The sequence below is a fragment of the Cajanus cajan genome, chromosome 5 (assembly GCF_000230855.2).
Source record: "Cajanus cajan strain Asha chromosome 5, NIPB_CcT2T_4, whole genome shotgun sequence".
In the NCBI taxonomy this organism is placed as follows: Eukaryota; Viridiplantae; Streptophyta; class Magnoliopsida; order Fabales; family Fabaceae; genus Cajanus; species Cajanus cajan.
In genome coordinates, this window is record NC_138521.1 from 31,876,110 (window position 1) to 31,897,149 (window position 21,040).

The 21,040-nt window shown below is 40.2% G+C and overlaps 1 non-coding gene across 1 annotated transcript; it reads right to left on the reverse strand.

The window, feature by feature from the left end:
* Positions 1 to 17,567: 17,567 nt before the first annotated feature.
* On the reverse strand, positions 17,568 to 17,674 carry LOC145958479 (small nucleolar RNA R71). Its single transcript, XR_014434320.1, has one exon. It is a non-coding gene; the product is annotated as a small nucleolar RNA R71 (small nucleolar RNA).
* Positions 17,675 to 21,040: the final 3,366 nt, after the last annotated feature.

Here is a 21,040-nt window from a genome sequence, read left to right on the forward strand (position 1 = left end):
AAAGTAATTCAGAGTTATATATGCACAGCTTATCCAACAAGATTTGAATAACACAATTAATACAAGATATGTAAAGATTGAATTTATCAATTACCAAGAATCTTTAAAGTTCAGTTTCTGCAGATAATGTTTTTCTTCATACAACATTAATCAAGAAACTTATACAGAATGTAAAGAGTGTAAGAGTTAAGAAAATCATGCACCAAGATATATACTGGTTCAGCCATCCAAAGGCCTACATCCAGTTTCAGATTTAGATACACCTCTAAATCCAGTCAAATCCACTATTGATATTCTTTACATGCACCCTGCACAAGCAATATCCAATCAATGAATTTAACAAGCAAATCTTGACACCCACAAGATTAACAAACCATTTCTTGACTCCACAAGAAACATATAACCCAAGAATATTGATCCCACAATATCCTACTTGAGAAAAACCTATCTCAAGATTTCTCTTTACACAACTCTTCCAGAGATTCTCTAATCTCAAGAGTTAAAACCATTCAAACAATAACAAAAGATCAGAAACGAGTACACCTGTTCGTGTAGATATGATCTTCAACAACGTAAACCAGTTTAGAATGAATTTTCTATATGAACTTCATCTTCTTGAATTGATCTTGCACACTTCTTTTTCCAAAAGTTGATTTTCAGCAGATATGTTCTTTCTTTCTTTTTCAGAAAATCTTTTTCTCTTTTGCAGTAATGTGTATTCTAAAAAAAAAGTCTCTCTTGTTCGTGTAAGTATTTCTCTTCTTTCCGTGTGTGTAACCAATAGACCTGCCTATAGGACAAATCCACAAGAAACTAAGGAGATAGATAACCAAGTTCAAGAATTGTTGGATAAGGGTTGGGTACAAAAGAGTTTGAGACCCTGTGTTGTTCCAGTGTTGTTAGTCCCTAAGAAAGATGGAAAATGGAGAATGTGTTGTGATTGTAGGGCTATTAATAATATCACAATCAAGTACAGGCACCCAATCCCTAGACTTGATGATATGCTCGATGAATTGCATGGTTCTACTATTTTTTCCAAAATAGATCTTAAAAGTGGATATCACCAAATAAGAATCAAAGAGGGTGATGAGTGGAAGACTGCTTTTAAGACTAAATTTGGATTATATGAGTGGCTTGTTATGCCTTTTGGTTTAATCAATGCACCAAGTACATTCATAAGGCTTATGAATCATGTCTTGAGAGAGTGTATAGGAAAGTTTTTTGTTGTTTATTTTGATGATATTTTAATATATAGTAGGTCTCAAGGTGAACATCTAGGACATCTTAGAGAAGTTTTGTTGATCCTTAGGAATAATCACTTGTTTGCTAATGTTGAAAAATATACCTTTTGTGTGGACCATGTGGTATTCCTAGGATTCATTGTTAGTAAAGAAGGGGTTCGTGTGGATCCCGAGAAAATCAAGGCTATTCAAGAGTGGCCCAAACCAAAGAATGTTAGTGAAGTTAGGATTTTTCATGGGCTTGCAAGTTTTTATAGAAGATTTGTGCCTAACTTCTCTAGCATTGCGTCACCCTTGAATGAACTTGTAAAAAAAGATGTACCTTTTGAATGGACTGATAAGCATGATCATGCATTTCAACTCTTAAAAGACCAACTTACAAATGCACCCATATTAGCTCTTCCAAATTTTGAAAAGACTTTTGAGCAAGAGTGTGATGCATCTGGAATTGGTATAGGAGTTATGTTATTGCAAGGAGGACATCCCATTGCATACTTTAGTGAAAAACTAAAAGGTGCCTCCCTCAATTACCCAACTTATGACAAAGAGTTGTATGCATTGGTTAGGGCTTTACAAACTTGGGAACACTATCTAGTGTCCAAAGAGTTTGTAATCCATAGTGACCATGAGTCACTCAAATATTTAAGAGGTTAAGGTAAGTTAAATAAGAGGCATGTCAAATGGTTAGAATTTCTTGAGCAATTTCCATATATTGATAAATTCAAGAAGGGCAAAGCTAATGTTGTAGCTGATGCTTTGTCTAGAAGGCATACTTTGCTTATGTCTTTAGGAACTCAAATCCTTGGATTTAATAATATTAGGGAATTGTATGAGAAAGACCTTGACTTTGGTGATATTTATGAAAAATGCCAACAAAAAGCTTTCAATATATGGTTTCTATATGGCTGAGGGGTATTTGTATAAAGAAGGGAAATTGTGCATACCCCAAGTTTCCATTAGGAAACTATTGATAAAAGAAAGCCATGAAGGTGGGCTTATGGGGAACTTTGGAGTTGATAAAACCCTTAATTTGCTTAAAGAAAAATTTTCTTGGCCTCATATGCGCAAGGATGTCCAAAGGCATTGCCTTAGATGTTTGGCTTGTTTACAAGCCAAGTCTAAAGTTATGCCTCATGGTACATATACACCTTTGCCTTTTGCTTCAACCCCTTGGGTGGATATTAGCATGGATTTTGTGCTAGGTTTACCTAGGACCCAAAGGGGTATGTATTTTATCTTTGTGGTAGTGGACCGTTTTAGTAAAATGGCATATTTCATTCCATGCCACAAAGTAGATGATGCAAGCAACATTGCAAAACTCTTCTTTAGAGATGTGGTTAAAATTCATGGACTTCCTAAGTCCATAGTATCTGATAGAGATACCAAGTTCCTAAGTCATTTTTGGCGTGTCTTGTGGTCAAGACTAGGAACCAAACTCCTCTTTTCTACTACTTGCCATCCTCAAACTGATGGTCAAACTGAGGTAGTTAATAGGTCTCTATCTACTATGCTTAGGTCCGTCTTGAAAGGTAATCATAAATCTTGGGATGAGTATTTGCCTCACATAGAGTTTTCCTATAATAGGGTAGTACACAAGACTACCAATATTTCTCATTTTATACATAAGGAAGGTACTTCAAGAGCTGATTTTGTTCGTAAATTGCATGAAAGGATTAAAAACCATATACAAATGCAAAATGAGAAATATGCTCAATCCAATAATAAAGGCAAAAGACTAATGATCTTCGAGGAAGGTGTGATTGGGTTTGGCTTCACCTTAGAAAAGAACGTTTTCCACAACAAAGGAAGTCCAAACTTAGTCCTAGAGGAGATGGACCTTTTCAAGTACTACAGCGTATCAATGATAATGCTTATAGGCTTGATTTACCCTCTGATTATGGTATTAGCCCTACTTTTAATGTAAGTGATTTAAAACCTTTTGTAGGTGCTAATGATGATGAGGATGAGTCTTTAGATTCAGGACGAATCCTTTTCAAGAGGGAGGGGATGATGGAAGAGCATGGACCAAGGGTCCAACCACTAGAGCAATGGCTAGAAGACTACTTGAAGATTTGACTACTTTAGAGCTTAGTGGGCCCAATGGGCTTGGTGGGCCTAGGGTGCTTTTCACTTGGGCTTTATATGAATGACTGTCGCCACCGGCCCGAAACGGGCCTCGGCGGTCGCGAAGACGGTCGAGCTCGTTTTTATTTTAGTTTTGAAAATGTATTGGATTATTAGAACGACTTGTTCTCAAACTGAGACCTTGTCGATCTTATCCAATTTATTTATTAAATGTCTCACCAATCCATATTAATCCCAAGCGGGACCCTCCATGGATTAGTGGTTTTCGCAAAAGGATGGTTCGTGGAGTCGCCACCAATGTTTTACTCAAAACATTGGAAAAAGGGATAAGGCAATTGATTTTATAAATCAACTTTGGCCATTACAACCAGAGTTGGGTAAGGGAGTCGGTTACGCGTGGGGAAGGTGTTAGCACCCCACAGCGCCCCTTTCGGGTTCCCTATGACAGATTATTTCTAAAATAACAGTGTAAAATTACTTTATTACCCCTATTTATTCTAAGCAATTATAAATTAACTATCTACATGATGACAGTTTAAATATGCACACAGAAAGCAGTAAAAGGAAGGACTTTAAGAAGAAACCTTTGAAGCGTGCTTTTATATATTTCGTAAAACTGGGAAGCTTTTTGGCGTTCCCTCGCTCTACAAGCCCGCTCGCTCCCTCCTATAAAATTTTGACTATGGAAATCCGGAGGATTTCCTTTCGACTAGGTTCGAATCTCCAAGCTAAGTGCTCGGAATTCCAGAACTTCGTCGGATCGACTCCCAGAGAGATTTCTAGGGCAGAACACTGCTCAAAAACCCCAGAATACTCAAGGAGGGAGTCAAAACTGAGTGTGAAAGTCCCCAATGACGTCCAATTGACGTCATATTTATAGGGAACAGGCCCAATACGGGCTACAGAATCAATACGGCCGTATTGAAATTTTTGAACTTCAATACGGCCGTATTGAGTTCAATACGGCCGTATTGAAGCTCAGAAATTTCAATATGGCCGTATTGAGTTCACTGCGGCTGTATTGAAGCTTCAATACGGCCGTATTGATTTCAGTACGGCCGTATTGAAGTTTCAGAAACTTCAATACGCCGTATTGAGTTCACTGCGGCCATATTGAAGCTTCAATACGGCCGTATTAAGTTTAGTACGGCCGTATTGGGCTTCATTCCCTCCACTTCCTTATTTTAAGCTACTCTAAGACCTCTAAATCTACAGATAGCCATCCTATGGTCTTCTAGGAGTCCTTCTGGCTGACTTTCCTTCGATCTTTGAGGGTCTTCGAGTTTTATTTCCGACCCGGACAATTTTAGGGGTCTACAGCTGCCCCCCCTTTACTTAGTCGGACGGCCTTTTGGTGTACCGGCTGACAAGTAAAGGAGTTGACCCAATTGTCCGGGTGATGTGCCGACCTTCTGACTTGTAATGTCTTCCGGTGGAAAATTGTTGAGTAGCCTCTCCAGGTGGGTGCATACCTCGGCGCTTCTGACATCCTTGGTAGCTGAGTTTAACACCAACGTGCCTCTGACGACGCTGATGGCTGAGTATTGTCTCTCCAGACCTTGAGTATTGTCTCTCCAGACCTTGAGTACTGTCTCTCCAGACTTTGTTTGAGTATTGTCTCTCCAGACTTTGTTTGAGTATCGTCTCTCCAGACCTTGTTTGAGTACTGTCTCTCCAGACCTTGTTTGAGTACCGTCTCTCCAGACCTTGTTTGAGTACCGTCTCTCCAGACCTTGTTTGAGTATCGTCTCTCCAGACCTTGTTTGAGTACCGTCTCTCCAGACCTTGTTTGAGTACCGTCTCTCCAGACCTTGTTTGAGTATCGTCTCTCCAGACCTTGTTTGAGTACCGTCTCTCCAGACTTTGTTTGAGTACCGTCTCTCCAGACTTGTGCATACCTCGGTGCTCTCGACAACTGGGTAGCTGAGTATTGCCTTTTAGGCTTTGAGATGATTTTGTCTCCACAGTCCACGATGCTGCTTCGACGGTTTTTTCTGATTTTGTGCCACTGAGGGCTGGATAACGCAGGGATCCGTCTAGGGGATGTGCAGTCATTCACAGGTTCCTGTGCCCCAACTTGCATTGCATTGTTGGTACCCATGGGGAATTTCTGACTCCTTGGGGTGTAGACACAGATGCTCTTTCTCTCTGAGTTGAGCGATGCCTTATGTTTGGCTGACGTCCTTTGACGTTGGTGGAGTATCCCGGTTCATCCTTATTCGGGTAACTCTTTTTAATTTTTCTGATTGTGTTGCCTCTGTGTAGGCTGTTATCCGCTGGGGATTCTGGATGTTGATTTTGTCTCCACAGTCCACGATGCTGCTTCGACGGTTATTTTTTGATTTTTGTGCCACTAAGGGCTGGATAACGCAGGGATCCGTCTAGGGGATGTGCAGTCATTCATAGGTTCCTGTGCCCCAACTTGCATTGCATTGTTGGTACCCATGGGGAATTTCTGACTCCTTGGGGTGTAGACACAGATGCTCTTCTTGAATTGAGCGATGCCTTATGTTTGGCTGACGTCCTTTGACGTTGGTGGAGTATCCCGGTTATCCTTATTCGGGTAACTCTTTTTGATTTTCTGATTGTGTTGCCTCTGTGTAGGCTGTTATCCGCTGGGGATTCTGGATGTTGATTTTGTCTCCACAGTCCACGATGCTGCTTCGACGGTTATTTTTTGATTTTTGTGCCACTAAGGGCTGGATAACGCAGGGATCCGTCTAGGGGATGTGCAGTCATTCACAGGTTCCTGTGCCCCAACTTGCATTGCATTGTTGGTACCCTTGGGGAATTTCTAACTCCTTGGGGTATAGACACAGATGCTCTTTCTCTCTGAGTTGAGCGATGCCTTATGTTTGGCTGACGTCCTTTGACGTTGGTGGAGTATCCCGGTTTATCCTTATTCGGGTATCTCTTTTTGATTTTCTGATTTTTGTTGCCTCTGTGTAGGCTGTTATCCGCCAGGGGATTTTGTCATTGGTTGTGATTGGCCTCTTCTGTTAGGCAGATCATCTTGATGTTCAATGATAGGCTGAGAGCCGGATTCCGCTTGGGGAATGATTATTGATCTTTTCGATTTTTCCTCTTTTTGAAGGGGTGCCTCTTGAGTAGGCAACTGGGGATTTGAAGTTCAGTGTTCGGCTGAGTGCCAAATTCCGCTTGGGGAATGGTTATTGATGTTTTTTTTTTTTTTTTTTTTTTTGATTTTTCTCCTTTTGCAGGGATGCCTCTGAGTAGGCGATTGGGGAATGAGGGATCTTATGTATCCCAGAGTATTATTTAGGAAGCCTCTACAGGCTTAGCCTCACTCAACACTTGAGTTGGAGAGCTATCTTCCACTGAGGAAGTTTTAAGTCTTTTGACTTGGATATTCTGCTTGGGAGATCGTACTTCCATTGGGGATTTTGACGATTTTGCTTTGATAGCTCTTGCTGGGGATTTTGAGTCCAAGAGCGTGAGTTGAGGTTCCCTCTGGGGAGTATTATTTCTGCGAGCCTCTCCAGGCTCATCTACTCTGTACAGTTGGGGGAGTATTATTTCTGCAAGCCTCTCCAGGCTCAATTATTCTGAAAGAGTATTATTTCAGCAAGCCTCTCCAGGCTCAATTATTCTGAGAGTATTCTTTCGGCAAGCCTCTCCAGGCTCAGTTATTCTGAGAGTATTCTTTCGGCAAGCCTCTCCAGGCTCAGTTATTCTGAGAGTATTCTTTCGGCAAGCCTCTCCAGGCTCAATTATTCTGTACAATTTTCTTGTTGGATTTTTTGTATCCATGCCTCTTTTCCATTTTCGGCTTTTTGTTGACTTCTGTCATACACAATCAATTTTTCCTATTTTCTATTTTATGCGGTTGCCTCATGATAAGGTCTTTGAATGTGCAACTAATGTGTGTGTGATGCACAAACGCAATACAATTTTTTTTATTTTTGTTCATTGATTTAGAAAAGTGAGTGGCTCTCCCTATCCTCTTCTTCTTGGAGGACTTTCTGTCATTGACGCGAGGGAGTATTTTTGTGAGCCTTTATGCAGGAGATTATGGATTTTATAGGAACCCCTCCAATTTTCTTTATTTGACCGATTATTAAAAGAGTTTCGTACAATTTTTGAAACATCAATTTAGAGGCATAATCACATGGTCAAGAGAGAAAAGAAACAAATGGATATTTTATTGATATTCACAAGTGTTTTTTTTTTTTTACAGAAAGATATACAGAAGGAAATTTCTGAAGAATGGCTGGCCAGGGTAGGCTATATACATTGGGCTTAACAATTATATCTGTAATTGTTGCTCTTTACGTTCCCCTAATTGCTTTGGCCTGAGCCAGGAGTGTAGATGCTGCAAGACGCTTGCTTCTAGAAGATAATCACTTGAACCGCCTTTCGGTTTTCGATTCAAGCGATCGTTGCTTGCTTTGCTTTTACATCTTATTCTTTTGCCCCTAACTTTTGCCTAGGACGTATCCTAGCGGGGATAATTTTGCCGTTGTTTTGCCTAGTACCCTTGTACTGGCGGGCTTTTTATTTTGCCCTAACTTTTGCCTAGGACGCCTTTTTTGGGTTTTCATCCTAGCAGGCCTATGCAAGCAACGTCTTCAAGCATAGTACTTCTTTACCACGTCAATGTTGACTGGGTATCGAAGTTCTTCTCCGTCCATGTTTGTGAGAATCAAGGCTCGTTTTACCACGTATGGTCCTCCGTGATTTGGGGCACACTTTCCGATTTTGCCCTTTTTGAGTTGGTAGTAATTTCTTCATTACCAACTCTCCCTCATGGTAGACTCGAGGGTGGACTTTCTTGTCAAAAGCCTTTTTGATCTTCCTCTGATAGGCTTGACCATGGCATATGGCGTTCAGCCGTTTCTTTTTGATAGGGTTCAACTGGTCATATTGGCTTTGAACCCATTCTGCCTTGGAAAGTTTTGTTTCCATGATTACCCTTAGATAGAGTATCTCGACTTCGATGGGTAGAACTTCCTCCACCCCATAAACGAGTGAGAATGCAGTAGCTCCTGTAAATGGACGTACTGAAGTCCTATAGCCATGAGGAGCGAAGGGTAACATCTCGTGTCAGTCTTTAAATGAGACAACCATCTTTTGCACTGTTTTTTGATGTTCTTATTGGTTGCCTCGACTGCCCCATTCATCTTTGGCCGATATGGGGAAGAGTTGTGGTGTTGGATCTTGAATTCTTGGCACAGTTCTTCCACCATTTTGTTGTTCAGATTAGATCCATTATCAGTGATGATTTATTTCTCCATGCTTCCACTAGATTATTCTAAAATCGTTGGGACAAGAGAGAAAAGAAGGAAAGGGTATATTTTTCAAAAGTTTGTGTTTTAGAGGGGATTATTTTTCAAAAATGGTTTTTGTAAGAATGGATGGCCAAGGTAGGCTTATGTGTTTAGGCTTGTTTGATTAAACACTTATGAAGTTAAAAAGTCGTGTTGTGATTTGACAACTTGGATAGCTTCCCTTGAACCTTTCTTTTTGAATTCGGTTCATGGTACCATCATGGATTTATTTTGTTTTTTGATTGTCCTTATTTTTGCCTAAAACACCCTTTTGTGGCGTTTTAGCGGACCTTTGTTTTTGTTTATTTTTGTAACCCCAACTTTTGCCTAGGTCACCCTTTCGTGGGATTCCTAGCGGGTCTTTTGCTCTTATTTTTGCGCAGTCCCCTTTTTGGGTTTCCTGCCGAGCTTCTTTTATTTTGAAAGATTTCTTTTTACCCATGATGGCACTTGTCGAGGCCAAGGGAAGGTGCTCCAAGTTGACACACACACTTCCACATAAAAATGATGTGGGTTTATTATTATTAAGATGATTTTAACCTCATTCATGTTTATTCAAACAGGGTTAAAAAAAATGTGGTTTAGAATTTTATTATAAGCAAGAAAAGAAGCAATGAGAAAGAATGATTTTATTATAATCATAGTGGAAACATTAGTCTTTATTTCATCACTGATATGGGTCCCAATGTTGACCTCTTTTATCTCTCGGCCATGCCCCAAATTCACAGTCTCCAATTTCTCTTGGATATGAGTTACTTGATATTCTATGGATTGAAATCCCTGTCTTTCTCTGCTTGGCAATTTGATTATGAGGTTTGAGAGGTTGAATTGAATGTGACAGATTTACCCTATGTGAGGTTTGACCCTTTCTCTGCTCTTTCTTGTGTGTTTTGCCTCTTGATTGCTTGCACAATATCCTTGGCTTGACTCTGTTTGATATTTCTTGGTCCACATGCATGTTTGGAAAGGATTAAGGCATTTTTATTCTGATAAGCCTCTAGCCAAATAAGCCTACCTTGAATTAACTCCTCTGATAACCCCTGCTGAGCCTATTTCCCCTTCTTTGTTTGAACCTCATTACAAGCCTTAAGTGAAAAACCATGATTACCTTAACCTTAGGGAGTTTTGGAGCTTTGGAATTGTTTTGGGAATAAGTTCTTGAATAAGTGTGGGGGTGTGTGTGTATGTTTCATTGGATGATATATATTGGCTAGTTGGTTCTTCATGCTGTATATTTATTTCTCTGCACATCTTATATTAGATTATCTCAAAATTTCGTGTGTACTGTTCATGCTATTAAAAAAAAACAAAAAAAAAACAAAAAAAAAACAAAAAAAAAAAAAAAAAAAAATCGAAAAAAAAAATGAAAAAAAAAGAGAAATTGTATGAGGCAAAGGGGAAGAGGATTGGTTATTTTAGAGGTCATTAGAGGTTTTGGGTTTGCTTATTATGTTTATTCTTGACTTATCCCCCATTGCTCCTCTGCTTCCTCTGGTTTGTAGTTACTTATCCCATATATTATCTTCTACCCTGTCCTTGGCCTCATTACAACCCTAAAAAGACCTTTTGATCCTCATGTGCATGTGTGTTGAGTGTTGATTTTAGAGGCTTGCCAAGTCTATCTGTTGCTTATTTTTCATGAGTGCTTTGAGAGTATACAGTTGCCTAGACACTTGAGAGATACAGTGATACAGTGCATCTTGTGAGGTTCTGTTATTTTTGATTCACCTCTTAAGTTGATTGATTGTCTTGCCATGTTTTGAAATGCTTGGATGATTTCCATAAGTATCTGGTTTCTTTGACTCTTTGTGTGTTGCATGTTGCCTATTCCTCTCTTTTCTCAGGATTCAATGAGGATTATGTAACTCTGTCTGTTTGTGTGTTGTTGTTTTTGTTTTCGTTTTTCTCCATGTGGCTCTCTTTGCTATCTTTGGTATCTTTTAAATTGTTCCTTGCTCTGCTTTTTGATTTTGCCCAGGAGTGCAAAAGGCTAAGTGTGGGGGAATTTGATGAGTCATTATTTTCCCTTATTTTCTTACCTTTCTGTGCTTATCTTAATCTCTGATTTGTGCTTAATTGTTTATATTCTGCACTGTTTTCTATTTGGGCTTTAATTGGACCGGTAATTCATATTTTAACTAAATTGAATTTTCTGGATCTTATTATCCCAATTTTTATTTTCAGGGCAATTTAATAATTATTTGGGCTTGGAATAAATTTTTGGACTTCAAGAAGATCTGCCACATCACATGCCATGTCACCATTGCACCACTTATGCCATATCAGCATTTTATTTTCTTTTTCGTTTATTTTTATTGTATTTTCGGGTCAGACCAGTGGGGGCCCATTTTTACACTCTATTAGGGTTTTTCTAGGGAGAGGAGCAGCTACCCACATGCAGACTTGATGTGACCACGTTGTTGTCTCTCTTGGAACTTTGTTTTTTTTCGTTTTATGCTGGTGGCTCTTTGTTCTTCACGGTTTCTGGTTGTTTTCTGGTTGATCTTCCTCTTGTATCTGAACATTCACGTTTTGCTATTATTATTCACGTTTTGTATTTTGTTCCTGCTTCCATTTTCGTTTTCTTCTTCCTCTTCTCTGTTACGTTTTGCTTGCATTGCTGTTGCCACTTTCATGTTTTCTTGTATTTTCGTTTCTGTTGCTATTTTAATGGAGGGCTAAATCCCAGGGTTTGGGCCCTTGGACAGAATGCAATCCTCTGAAAGAGGTTCTCTGTGCGTTGCATTTCTGCTCCGCTTGATCCTCCCTTGTGGGATCTCTGTTCTGAGGCGTTCAACATCTGAGCCATGCTTAATGACTCTGGGTTGTTCACGTTCAGTATCTCAGGTTGCTTAATCCTGGGGAAGGAGGTCTTGCAAGGTTCACGTTTGCTTAATTCGTGTAGTGAAGTCTCATGTTAGTTTTCGCTTAGTTGATTAATCATGGACTGAACAGGATTATGTTTGGACAGATTATTTGTTGTGAACCAAGGAAATCAGAGGTGCATTATGTTCAGGGGTCTGACCTATTTTAATTACTGCAAGTAATCCATACTTCTGCTCGTTTTATTTAACTCGATAATCTGAACCAACCCCCCCCACTGTGTGTTTGAACCTTTGACTGAGACAATTGGTCCTTGGGAGACGACCTAGGAGTCACTTCCTAGTACTACATTAATTGTTTTTTATTTGACCGGGTACGGCCTCGATCAACCCTTCGCTCCTCATGGCTATAGGACTTCAGTACGTACATCTACAGGAGCTACTCCATTCTCCCTCGTTTATGGGATGGAGGCAGTTCTACCCATCGAAGTCGAGATACCTTCTCTAAGGGTAATCATGGAAACAAAACTTTCCGAGGTAGAATGGGTTCAAAGCCGATACGACCAGTTGAACCTTATCAAAAAGAAACGGCTGAACGCCATATGCCATGGTCAAGCCTATCAGAGGAAGATCAAAAAGGCTTTTGACAAGAAAGTCCACCCTCGAGTCTACCATGAGGGAGAGTTGGTAATGAAGAAATTGCTACCAACTCAAAAGGACAAAATCTGAAAGTGTGCCCCAAATCACGGAGGACCATACATGGAAAAACGAGCCTTCTCAGGAGGAGCATTGATCCTCACAGACATGGATGGAAAAGAACTTCGATACCCAGTCAACGCTGACGTGGTAAAGAAGTACTATGCTTGAAGACGTTGCTTGCATAGGCCCGCTAGGATGAAAACCCAAAAAGGGCGTCCTAGGCAAAAGTTAGGGCAAAATAAAAAGCCCGCCAGTACAAGGGTACTAGGCAAAACAAAGGCGAATTTATCCCCGCTAGGATATGTCCTAGGCAAAAATTAGGGGCAAAAGAATAAGATACAAAAGCAAAGCAAGCAACGATCACTTGAATCGAAAACCGAAAGGCGGCTCAAGTGATTATCTTCTAGAAGCAAGCGTCTTGCAGCATCTACACTCCTGGCTCAGGCATCTCACCCGAAGCAACTAGGGGAGCGTAAAGAGCAACAATTACAGATATAATTGTTAAGCCCAATGTATATAGCTTACCCTGGCCAGCCATTCTTCAGAAATTCCTTCTGTATATCTTTCTGTAAAAAACACTTGTGAATATCAATAAAATATCTATTCATTTCTCTTCTCTCTTGACCATGTGATTATGCCTCTAAAATTGGTATTTCATAAAAATTGTACGAAATTCCTTTAATAATCAGTCAATAAAGAAAATTGGAGGGGTTCCTATAAAATCCGTAATCTCCTGTGAAAAAGGCTCACAAAGATATTCACTCACGTCGACAACAGAAATTCCTCCAAGAAAAGGAGGATAGGGAGAGCCATTCATTTAAAAAAAAAAAAAAACATTAATAAAATAATCAAACTTGCATTTGTGCATCACACACACATTAGATGCACATTCAAAGACCTTATCATGAGGCAATTGCATAAAATAGAAAAATAGAAAAATTGCTTGTGTATGACAACAGTCAACAGAAAAGGCCAAAAAACGACAAAAAGGCAAAAATACAGAAAAAGCCAAAAAATTGACAAAAAAGGCAAAAATACAGAAAAAGCCAAAAATCAACAAAAATAGGCAAAATACAGAAAACCCAACAAATTGTACAGAATAATTGAGCCTGGAGAGGCTTGCCGAAATAATACTCTCTCAGAATAACTGAGCCTGGAGAGGCTTGCCGAAATAATACTCTCTCAGAATAACTGAGCCTGGAGAGGCTTGCCGAAATAATACTCCCACAGAATAATTGAGCCTGGAGAGGCTTGCCAAAATAATACTCGTACAGAATAATTGAGCCTGGAGAGGCTTGCCGAAACAATACTCCCACAGAATAACTGAGCCTGGAGAGGCTCGCCGAAATAATACTCAACAAATTGTACAGAATAATTGAGCCTGGAGAGGCTCGCCGAAATAATACTCCCCAGAGATATCTCAGCTTCCACTCACGGGCCAAATTCCCCAGTGAAAGCTATCAAACCAAGATCAGCAAGATTCCCCAAGGAGGGTTTGATCGTCTAAACAGAATATCCGAGTCGAAAGGACTATGACCTCCTCAGTGGAGGATAGCTTTCCAACTCAAGCGATGAGTGAAGCTAAGCCTGAAGAGGCTTTCTAAATAATACTCTGGGATATATAAACTTTAAATCCCCACTCGCCTACTCAGAGGCACCCCTTCAAGAAAAATCACAAAAGACAAATAATCATTCCCTAAGTGGAATCCGGCTCTCAGCCAAACATCAAGCGTCAAGATGATCTGCCTAACAGAAGAGGCTAATCACAACAAAACGACAGAATCCCCTAGTGGATAACAGCCTACGCAGAGGCAATAAAACCAGAAAATCAAAAAGAGTCACCCGAATAAGGATAACCGGGGTACTCCACCAACGTCGAAAGGACGTCAGCCAAATCATAAGGCACCGCTCATCTCAGAAAGAGCATCTTCGTGTCTACAACCCAAGGAAACAGAAATTCCTCAATGGGCACCAACTACGCAATGGAAAGTTGGGACACAAGAACCTATGAGTAATTGCACATCCCCTAGACGGATCCCTGCGTTATCCAGCCCTCAGTGGCACAAAAATCAAAAACAATCGTCGAAGCAGCATCGTGGACTGTGGAGACAAAATCATCACAAATCCCTGGAGAGGGAAAACTCACGCTACCCCGAGGTTGTCAAGAACACGGAGGTATGCAACTACCACGAGGTTGTCAAGAACACGTTGGTATAGCCTGGAGAGGCGGTACTCGGCTACCCCGAGGTTGTCAAGAACACGGAGGTATGCAACTACCACGAGGTTGTCAAGAACACGTTGGTATAGCCTGGAGAGGCGGTACTCGGCTACCCCGAGGTTGTCAAGAACACGGAGGTATGCAACTACCACGAGGTTGTCAAGAACACGTTGGTATAGCCTGGAGAGGCGGTACTCGGCTACCCCGAGGTTGTCAAGAACACGGAGGTATGCAACTACCACGAGGTTGTCAAGAACACGTTGGTATAGCCTGGAGAGGCGGTACTCAGCTACCCCGAGGTTGTCAAGAACACGGAGGTATGCATGAGCCTGGAGAGGCGACGACTAATACTCACCCTGGAGAGGGCAAACTCAACCTGGAGAGGCTACTCAACAATTTTCCCACCTGAAGATACTACAAGTCGGAAGGATGGCTTATTCCCCGGACAATTGGGTCAACTCCTTTACTTATCAAACGGTACACCAAAAGGCCGTTTGACTAAGTAAAGGGGGGGCAGCTGTAGACCCCTAAAATTGTCCGGGTCGGAAATAAGACTCGAAGACTCTCAAAGATCAAAGGAAAGTCAGCCAGAAGGACTCCCAGAAGACCATAGGATGACTATCTGTAGGTTTAGAGGTCTTAGAGTAGCCAAAAATAAGAAAGTGGGAGGTTTGGAGTTCAATACGGCCTCCTTGGAGTTCAGTACGGCCGTACTGCACATTTTGTACTACAATACGGCCGTACTGAAACCAATACGGCCGTATTGAAGTTTCTGTATTTCAATACGGCCGTACTGAATTCAATACGGCCGTATTGAAGTACAAAAACTCAATACGGGCCGTATTGAACCCAGGGGCCGTACTGCGCCTCATCCCTATAAATAGGACGTCATTTGGACGTCATTCCACACTTTTCCACACAGTTTTGACTCCCTCCTTGAGTATTTTGGGGTTTTTGAGCAGTGTTCTGCCCTAGAAATCTCTCTGGGAGTCGATCCGACGAAGTTCTGGAATTCCGAGCATTTAGCTTGGAGATTCGAACTTAGTCGAAGGGAAATCTTTTGGATTTCCATAGTCAAAAATTATTTTTTAGGAAGGAGCGAGCGAGCTTGTAGAGGGAGGGAGTGCCAAAAAGCCTCCTAGACTTCATTGATATATAAAAAGCACGCTTCAAGAGGTTTCTTTTCTAAAAATCCCTTCTTTTACCGCTTTCTGATTGTTGCATATTTGATGTTGTGTATTTTACTCGTATTTTAGCACTTTAATTCACAAGAATTCATAGCATAATCATGCATATCTTTCATGTTTTTAATAAATTTTTATATCATTTTCCTATTTTATGCTTTTCTTGGTATGTGTTGTGTTTTCTCTGAGCAGGATCAAGATTTAAGAATTAAAGAGGAAATGCTGAGCTACAAGGAAAATCACGGCCGTGATTCTAAATCACGCCCGTGATTCACCAGAGAAAATCACGGCCGTGACTCCCAATCACACCCGTGAACGCCACTGACCCTTCATAGATGTGCTCCAGAGAAGATCACGGTCGTGATTCTCAGTCACAGCCGTGATTCACTTCGCGTCCCAGCTTTTTAAGTTTTATGTTTTATTTTTATTTTTGTAATTTTTATCTTGGTAGTTTTACCTTTTTACCCTTTTAGGTTATAAATTAGATGAGGTTAGCCCAGAACAGCACTTTTGTTTCTGAGACAGTTTTATTTAGTTTTTGACACTTGGAGAAGGTTGGGCGCCTGTGCCATCGACTCTAAGGTTTGCTTTTCTTTTATTCTTCTTTTCTTGGAGAACTACTATGAACTCCTGTGAGTAGTTTCCCTTTTTCTGGGATCAGGGCTTAGCCTCTGAGAACCTCTTTATTAATGCATTATTCAGTTTCTTAATTTTATTCCAATTCTTGATTTGTTCTTTTATATTTTATATATGAACTTTAACATTATTGTTTTCGTAATAACATTAATTAAGGATGAACTGAGAGGAGAACTTGATTATAATTATGATAAACAATTAATCTTAATTTTCATAATCATAGATAATTAGGGATGAACTGAGAGGAGAACCTAATTATCGGAACCTAAAGGAACAGACTTGAGTGTTAAATCACGAGAGTTGATTTAAGCTTTCGAGGAGCAATAGATTAACAAAGATCTTAATGGGTTTAATTGAACGTAATTACCACGAGAGTAGGGATTAATTTTAATTAAACACGTCCTCGTAGCCTGAGAAGGTGCAAGGATTAAATTAGGTTAAGACTACCTTCAAGATGGAATAGAATTAATTAATGAAAATAATAATTCAATATTGTTGGAACTCTTTGTGCGAACCCTAGATTCCCGGAAATCTCCTTATCTTATCTTAAAGTTTTATCTTATTCATTAATTGCATTACTATCTCTTTTACCAGCGAATCTGATCTTATCATCTCAAAACAAACATTCTATCTGTTTTAAAATTCAAATTAAAATACTAGTAATTCTAGGTCAAACACGTAGTCCCTGTGATTCGATATTTATTACTTGACGACAACCGTACACTTGCGGTTTTTCTATACATCAAGTTTTTGGCGCCGTTGCCGGGGACTACGTCTCTTGATTTAAATTACAATTATTTTAATTCGAATTTAAAAAAAAAAAAAAATTTAAATAAATAAATAATTTATTTTTTTTAGTGTTTACTTCTCCAATTCAGATTTCACGGGTCACTTTCTTTTTTTTTTGCAGTGCCTTAGGATTAATGCAAAAGAGATCTCTACGTCTTGGGAAACCAACACCACTTGATCCTGAGATTGAAAGAACTCTCCTGAGAAGGAAAAGAAACCTTTCTAGAGAATTTGACATGGCTGCACAACGAGATAATTTACCGCTTCGGGATTACTCTGCACCCGTAGCTCGTGGGATACCTGGAGGGGAGATGCGAACTGGAGCTACTGTACCAGCTTCTCTGGTGAATATGCTCAAACAGAACACCTTTGGAGAACTACCATCAGAAGATCCTAATGACCACTTAGAGGGGTTCTTGGAAATCTGTGAGACCCAGCAATTTGATGATGAAGTTTCTGATGGAATGCGACTCCGCTTATTCTCACTCACCTTGAGAGATAAGGCAAAGGTGTGGCTAAGAACAGTGCCTAGAGAAAAGATAGCAACTTGGGAATTATGTGAAAGAGCTTTTCTAGAGAAATTCTTTCTTCCTTCTAAAACTAAAGAATTGAGGAAGAAAATCACTAATTTCCAACAAGGCACTGGAGAGACTATTTATGAAGCATGGGAGCGGTTCAAAGGATATCTTCAAGCATGCCCACAACATGGCTTCAACCGTTGGCTTACCATCCAATTTTTCTTTGAAGGATTGGACCAACAAAGCACCATGATATTAGACTCAGCAGCTGGAGGATCTTTCATGGGGAAACCTATTAATGACTGCATGATTATTTTGGAAAATGTAGCCTCAAATCACAGCCAATACAGTGAAAGAGAAGTCACAGCAAGGAAAGGAACTCCGGGGCGATATGAAGTGAACAATATTGAGTTACTCTTAGCAAAATTTGATACTCTTAATCAAAGATTAGACAAGATGGAAAAAGCTAAGGTTAATTCAGTGGCTACAAATCAAGTATGTGACCTTTGTAGGGAACAAGGGCACACTGCAGTAGATTGTACCTCAATTTTTACTGGAGAAAAAGAAGATACTACTGAATAGGTGGTAGCTTCTCATAATTTCTATGACACTCCTCGAAGAGAGAGGAGTAATCCATATCCAACACATACAACCCTGGTTGGAAGAATCATCCTAACTTTTCTTGGAAGAATAACCCAGTTCAAGGAACTAGCAATCAGCAACCTAATTTCCGTCCGTCCAATCACTTCATTAATGGGGAAGGAAATCCAGTACAGACACCCTCAATTCAACAAAGTGTTTCAAGATTAGAAAACCTTATGGAGAATTTTGTCACTAATCAAAAACAGACCAATGATTCAATGGCAAATTCTATTCAAAACCTTGCTGTCAAGGTTGAGAATATTACTCTCCACAACAAGATGCTGGAAAATCAAATTGCACAGTTGATGCCTAGTTCAAACAATTCTCCAGGTAAGTTCCCAGGTAAAACAGTTGCAAACCCAGCTGAAAATGTTAATGCTGTTACTTTAAGGAGTGGGAAGAAATTAGACAGTCCTGTGTCTAATCAAAATGATAATATTGAGATTGATGAAGACGCTTCTCCTATGGTTGAAAAACCTGAAAAAGAGAGATTAGAAAAAGAAAAAGTATCTTCATCAAAGCCTCAAACTGTTTATCACCCCCCAATTCCTTTTCCTCAAAGGTTAGTAAGGACTAAACTTGATAGACAATTTGAAAAATTTTTAAATATGATCAAACAAGTGTATGTAAACATTCCATTTGTAGAAGCTCTACAACAGATGCCTACATATGCTAAATTTCTTAAGGATCTTTTAGCTAACCGAAGGAAATTGGATGATAGAGAGACTGTTACATTGATCCATCATAATTTGCCCAAAAAACTTAAGGATCCTGGTAGTTTCTCTATACCTTGTCTCATTGGAAATCTAAGGTTTGAAAAAGCCTTATGTGACCTTGGGGCAAGTATCAGTTTAATGCCTTTATCAATTTGCAAGAAATTAGATATGGGAGAATTAAAGCCTACAGCAATGTCAATCCAGTTAGCAGATAGATCTATAAAATATCCCATAGGAATTTTAGAAGATGTTCCAGTTAAGATAGGTAAATTTTTAATTCCGGGAGATTTGGTTGTTTTAGAAATGGAAGAGGACAAACAAATACCAATCATACTAGGTAGACCATTTTTGGCTACAGCAGGCGTGATAGTAGATGTCAAACATGGAAAATTGTCCTTATCCATTAATGATGAAACAATGGAATTTAATATTGCTAAATCTGTTAGACAACCTTCTCTTGAAAATATTTGCTGCAGGGTTGATATATTGCCTAAAGACATGGAGGAAGAAGTCATGAGATCTATTTTGAGGGATCCCTTGGAGAATTTTCTAGTTGGAGGAAAGCACATAGATCTTGAGGGGATTCAACCTAATTATGCTTGCTTGATCGATTCAAGTCCCCCGTGTAAAGAAAAAGATCCTCTAGTAGAAAGTCTTCTTGAGCCTTCAACAGATTGGGGTTAGGAGGATGTACGCATTTCATTAATTTTATTCCAAAAAAAAAAAAAAAAAAAAAAAAAAAAATTTCAAAGTTCCAGAGAGAATCACGACCGTGACTCTAAATCACGGGCGTGATCTTCTCTGGAAAATTTTTTGGAAAACTCCAGAGAGAATCACGACCGTGATTATAAATCACGGGCGTGATCTCCTCTGTTTGAATTTTTGAAAACTCACAAAGAGAATCACGGCCGTGATTTCCAATCACGCCCGTGATTCCCTGCTGAGGCTCAACCGATACAACCCGTGATTTTTGAAATTCCCCTTTCCCTTATATATTTTTCCCCCTCCTTTTACATTCTCACTTCTCTCAAACTTACGAACTCTGCCCATTCTCTCTTTTATTCTCTCCCAAACCCTAGCTTCTCACTTCTTCTTCCTCTTCTTCCCTCTTCCTCCCACATTCACTCCTTCCGTTCATCCATGGCTCCCAAGCGCACCCGTACCGTTGGTTCGTCCTCCACCGCTTCCGATACCCACAGTTACGAGGAAGAAGCAAGTGAAATTCCGCAACTTCCTCCGAGGTTCTATCGGAACGATGAACAGCGTGAGCGGAACGAGGTATTACGCTTCCGCACTATCCATCCTACCAGGTATCTCGACTTCCCATTTATTCGTAAGTTGGGTTTACGTGCTGATATCAATTTCATGTTAACTAACATTGGGTGGACAACCTTTGCTACCATGCATAATGATGTTGTTTATCCTCGACTAGTTCTTGAGTTCTTGAGCTCTCTCCACACGGAAATATTATCTGGGCCAAATTGTTCTGAAGGTTTGATTTCTTTCCGTATGTTTAACCAAGAACACGAATTAACCCTAGCTCAGTTCAATAATATTTTTGGATTTCCCACTGGAGGGAGCACGAGAACCCCAAGTTCTTTCAACCCTGGTTCTTTTTGGTATAGTTTGACAGGTACAAGTAATTGGGTCGCTGGAAAATGTAATTCCTCTGCTTTCCGCCATCCCGCCATCCGTATTATGCACCGCTTTATTGCCTCTACTGTTTTGGCCCGAGGTGATTCTGAAGGAAAGGTTCGTTTGAGCGACCTTTTACTTTTATGGGCTATGATGGAAAACAGAGAGGAGCCTATTGATTCTGGCAGTCATTTGGCACGACAGTTCCAGAGTATTTCCAATACCAGCCACGGTGCGATTGTGAATGGCGGCCTCATTACCACTATAGCCAAACACCTTGGCTATCACGCTTGGCTGGACCAGTTAGAACCACTCCCTGGAAGCCGTACTATTAATTTTGCTACCTGCTCTTCTATGAACTGCATTGCGAAAGATGAAGATGATAAATACTACTTTGTAGTAACCCAGTCGGGAGTGCACCACCAGTTACCAAATCCAACATACACCGTGAAGAACCGGGCTACCTGGCAGTTTCCACTGGAGCCATTAGAGGACCGACCTCCAGCAGCTGAGGAAGCGGCTCCTGCAGAGGAGGAAGCAGCTCCTGAACAACCCCCTCTACATCCT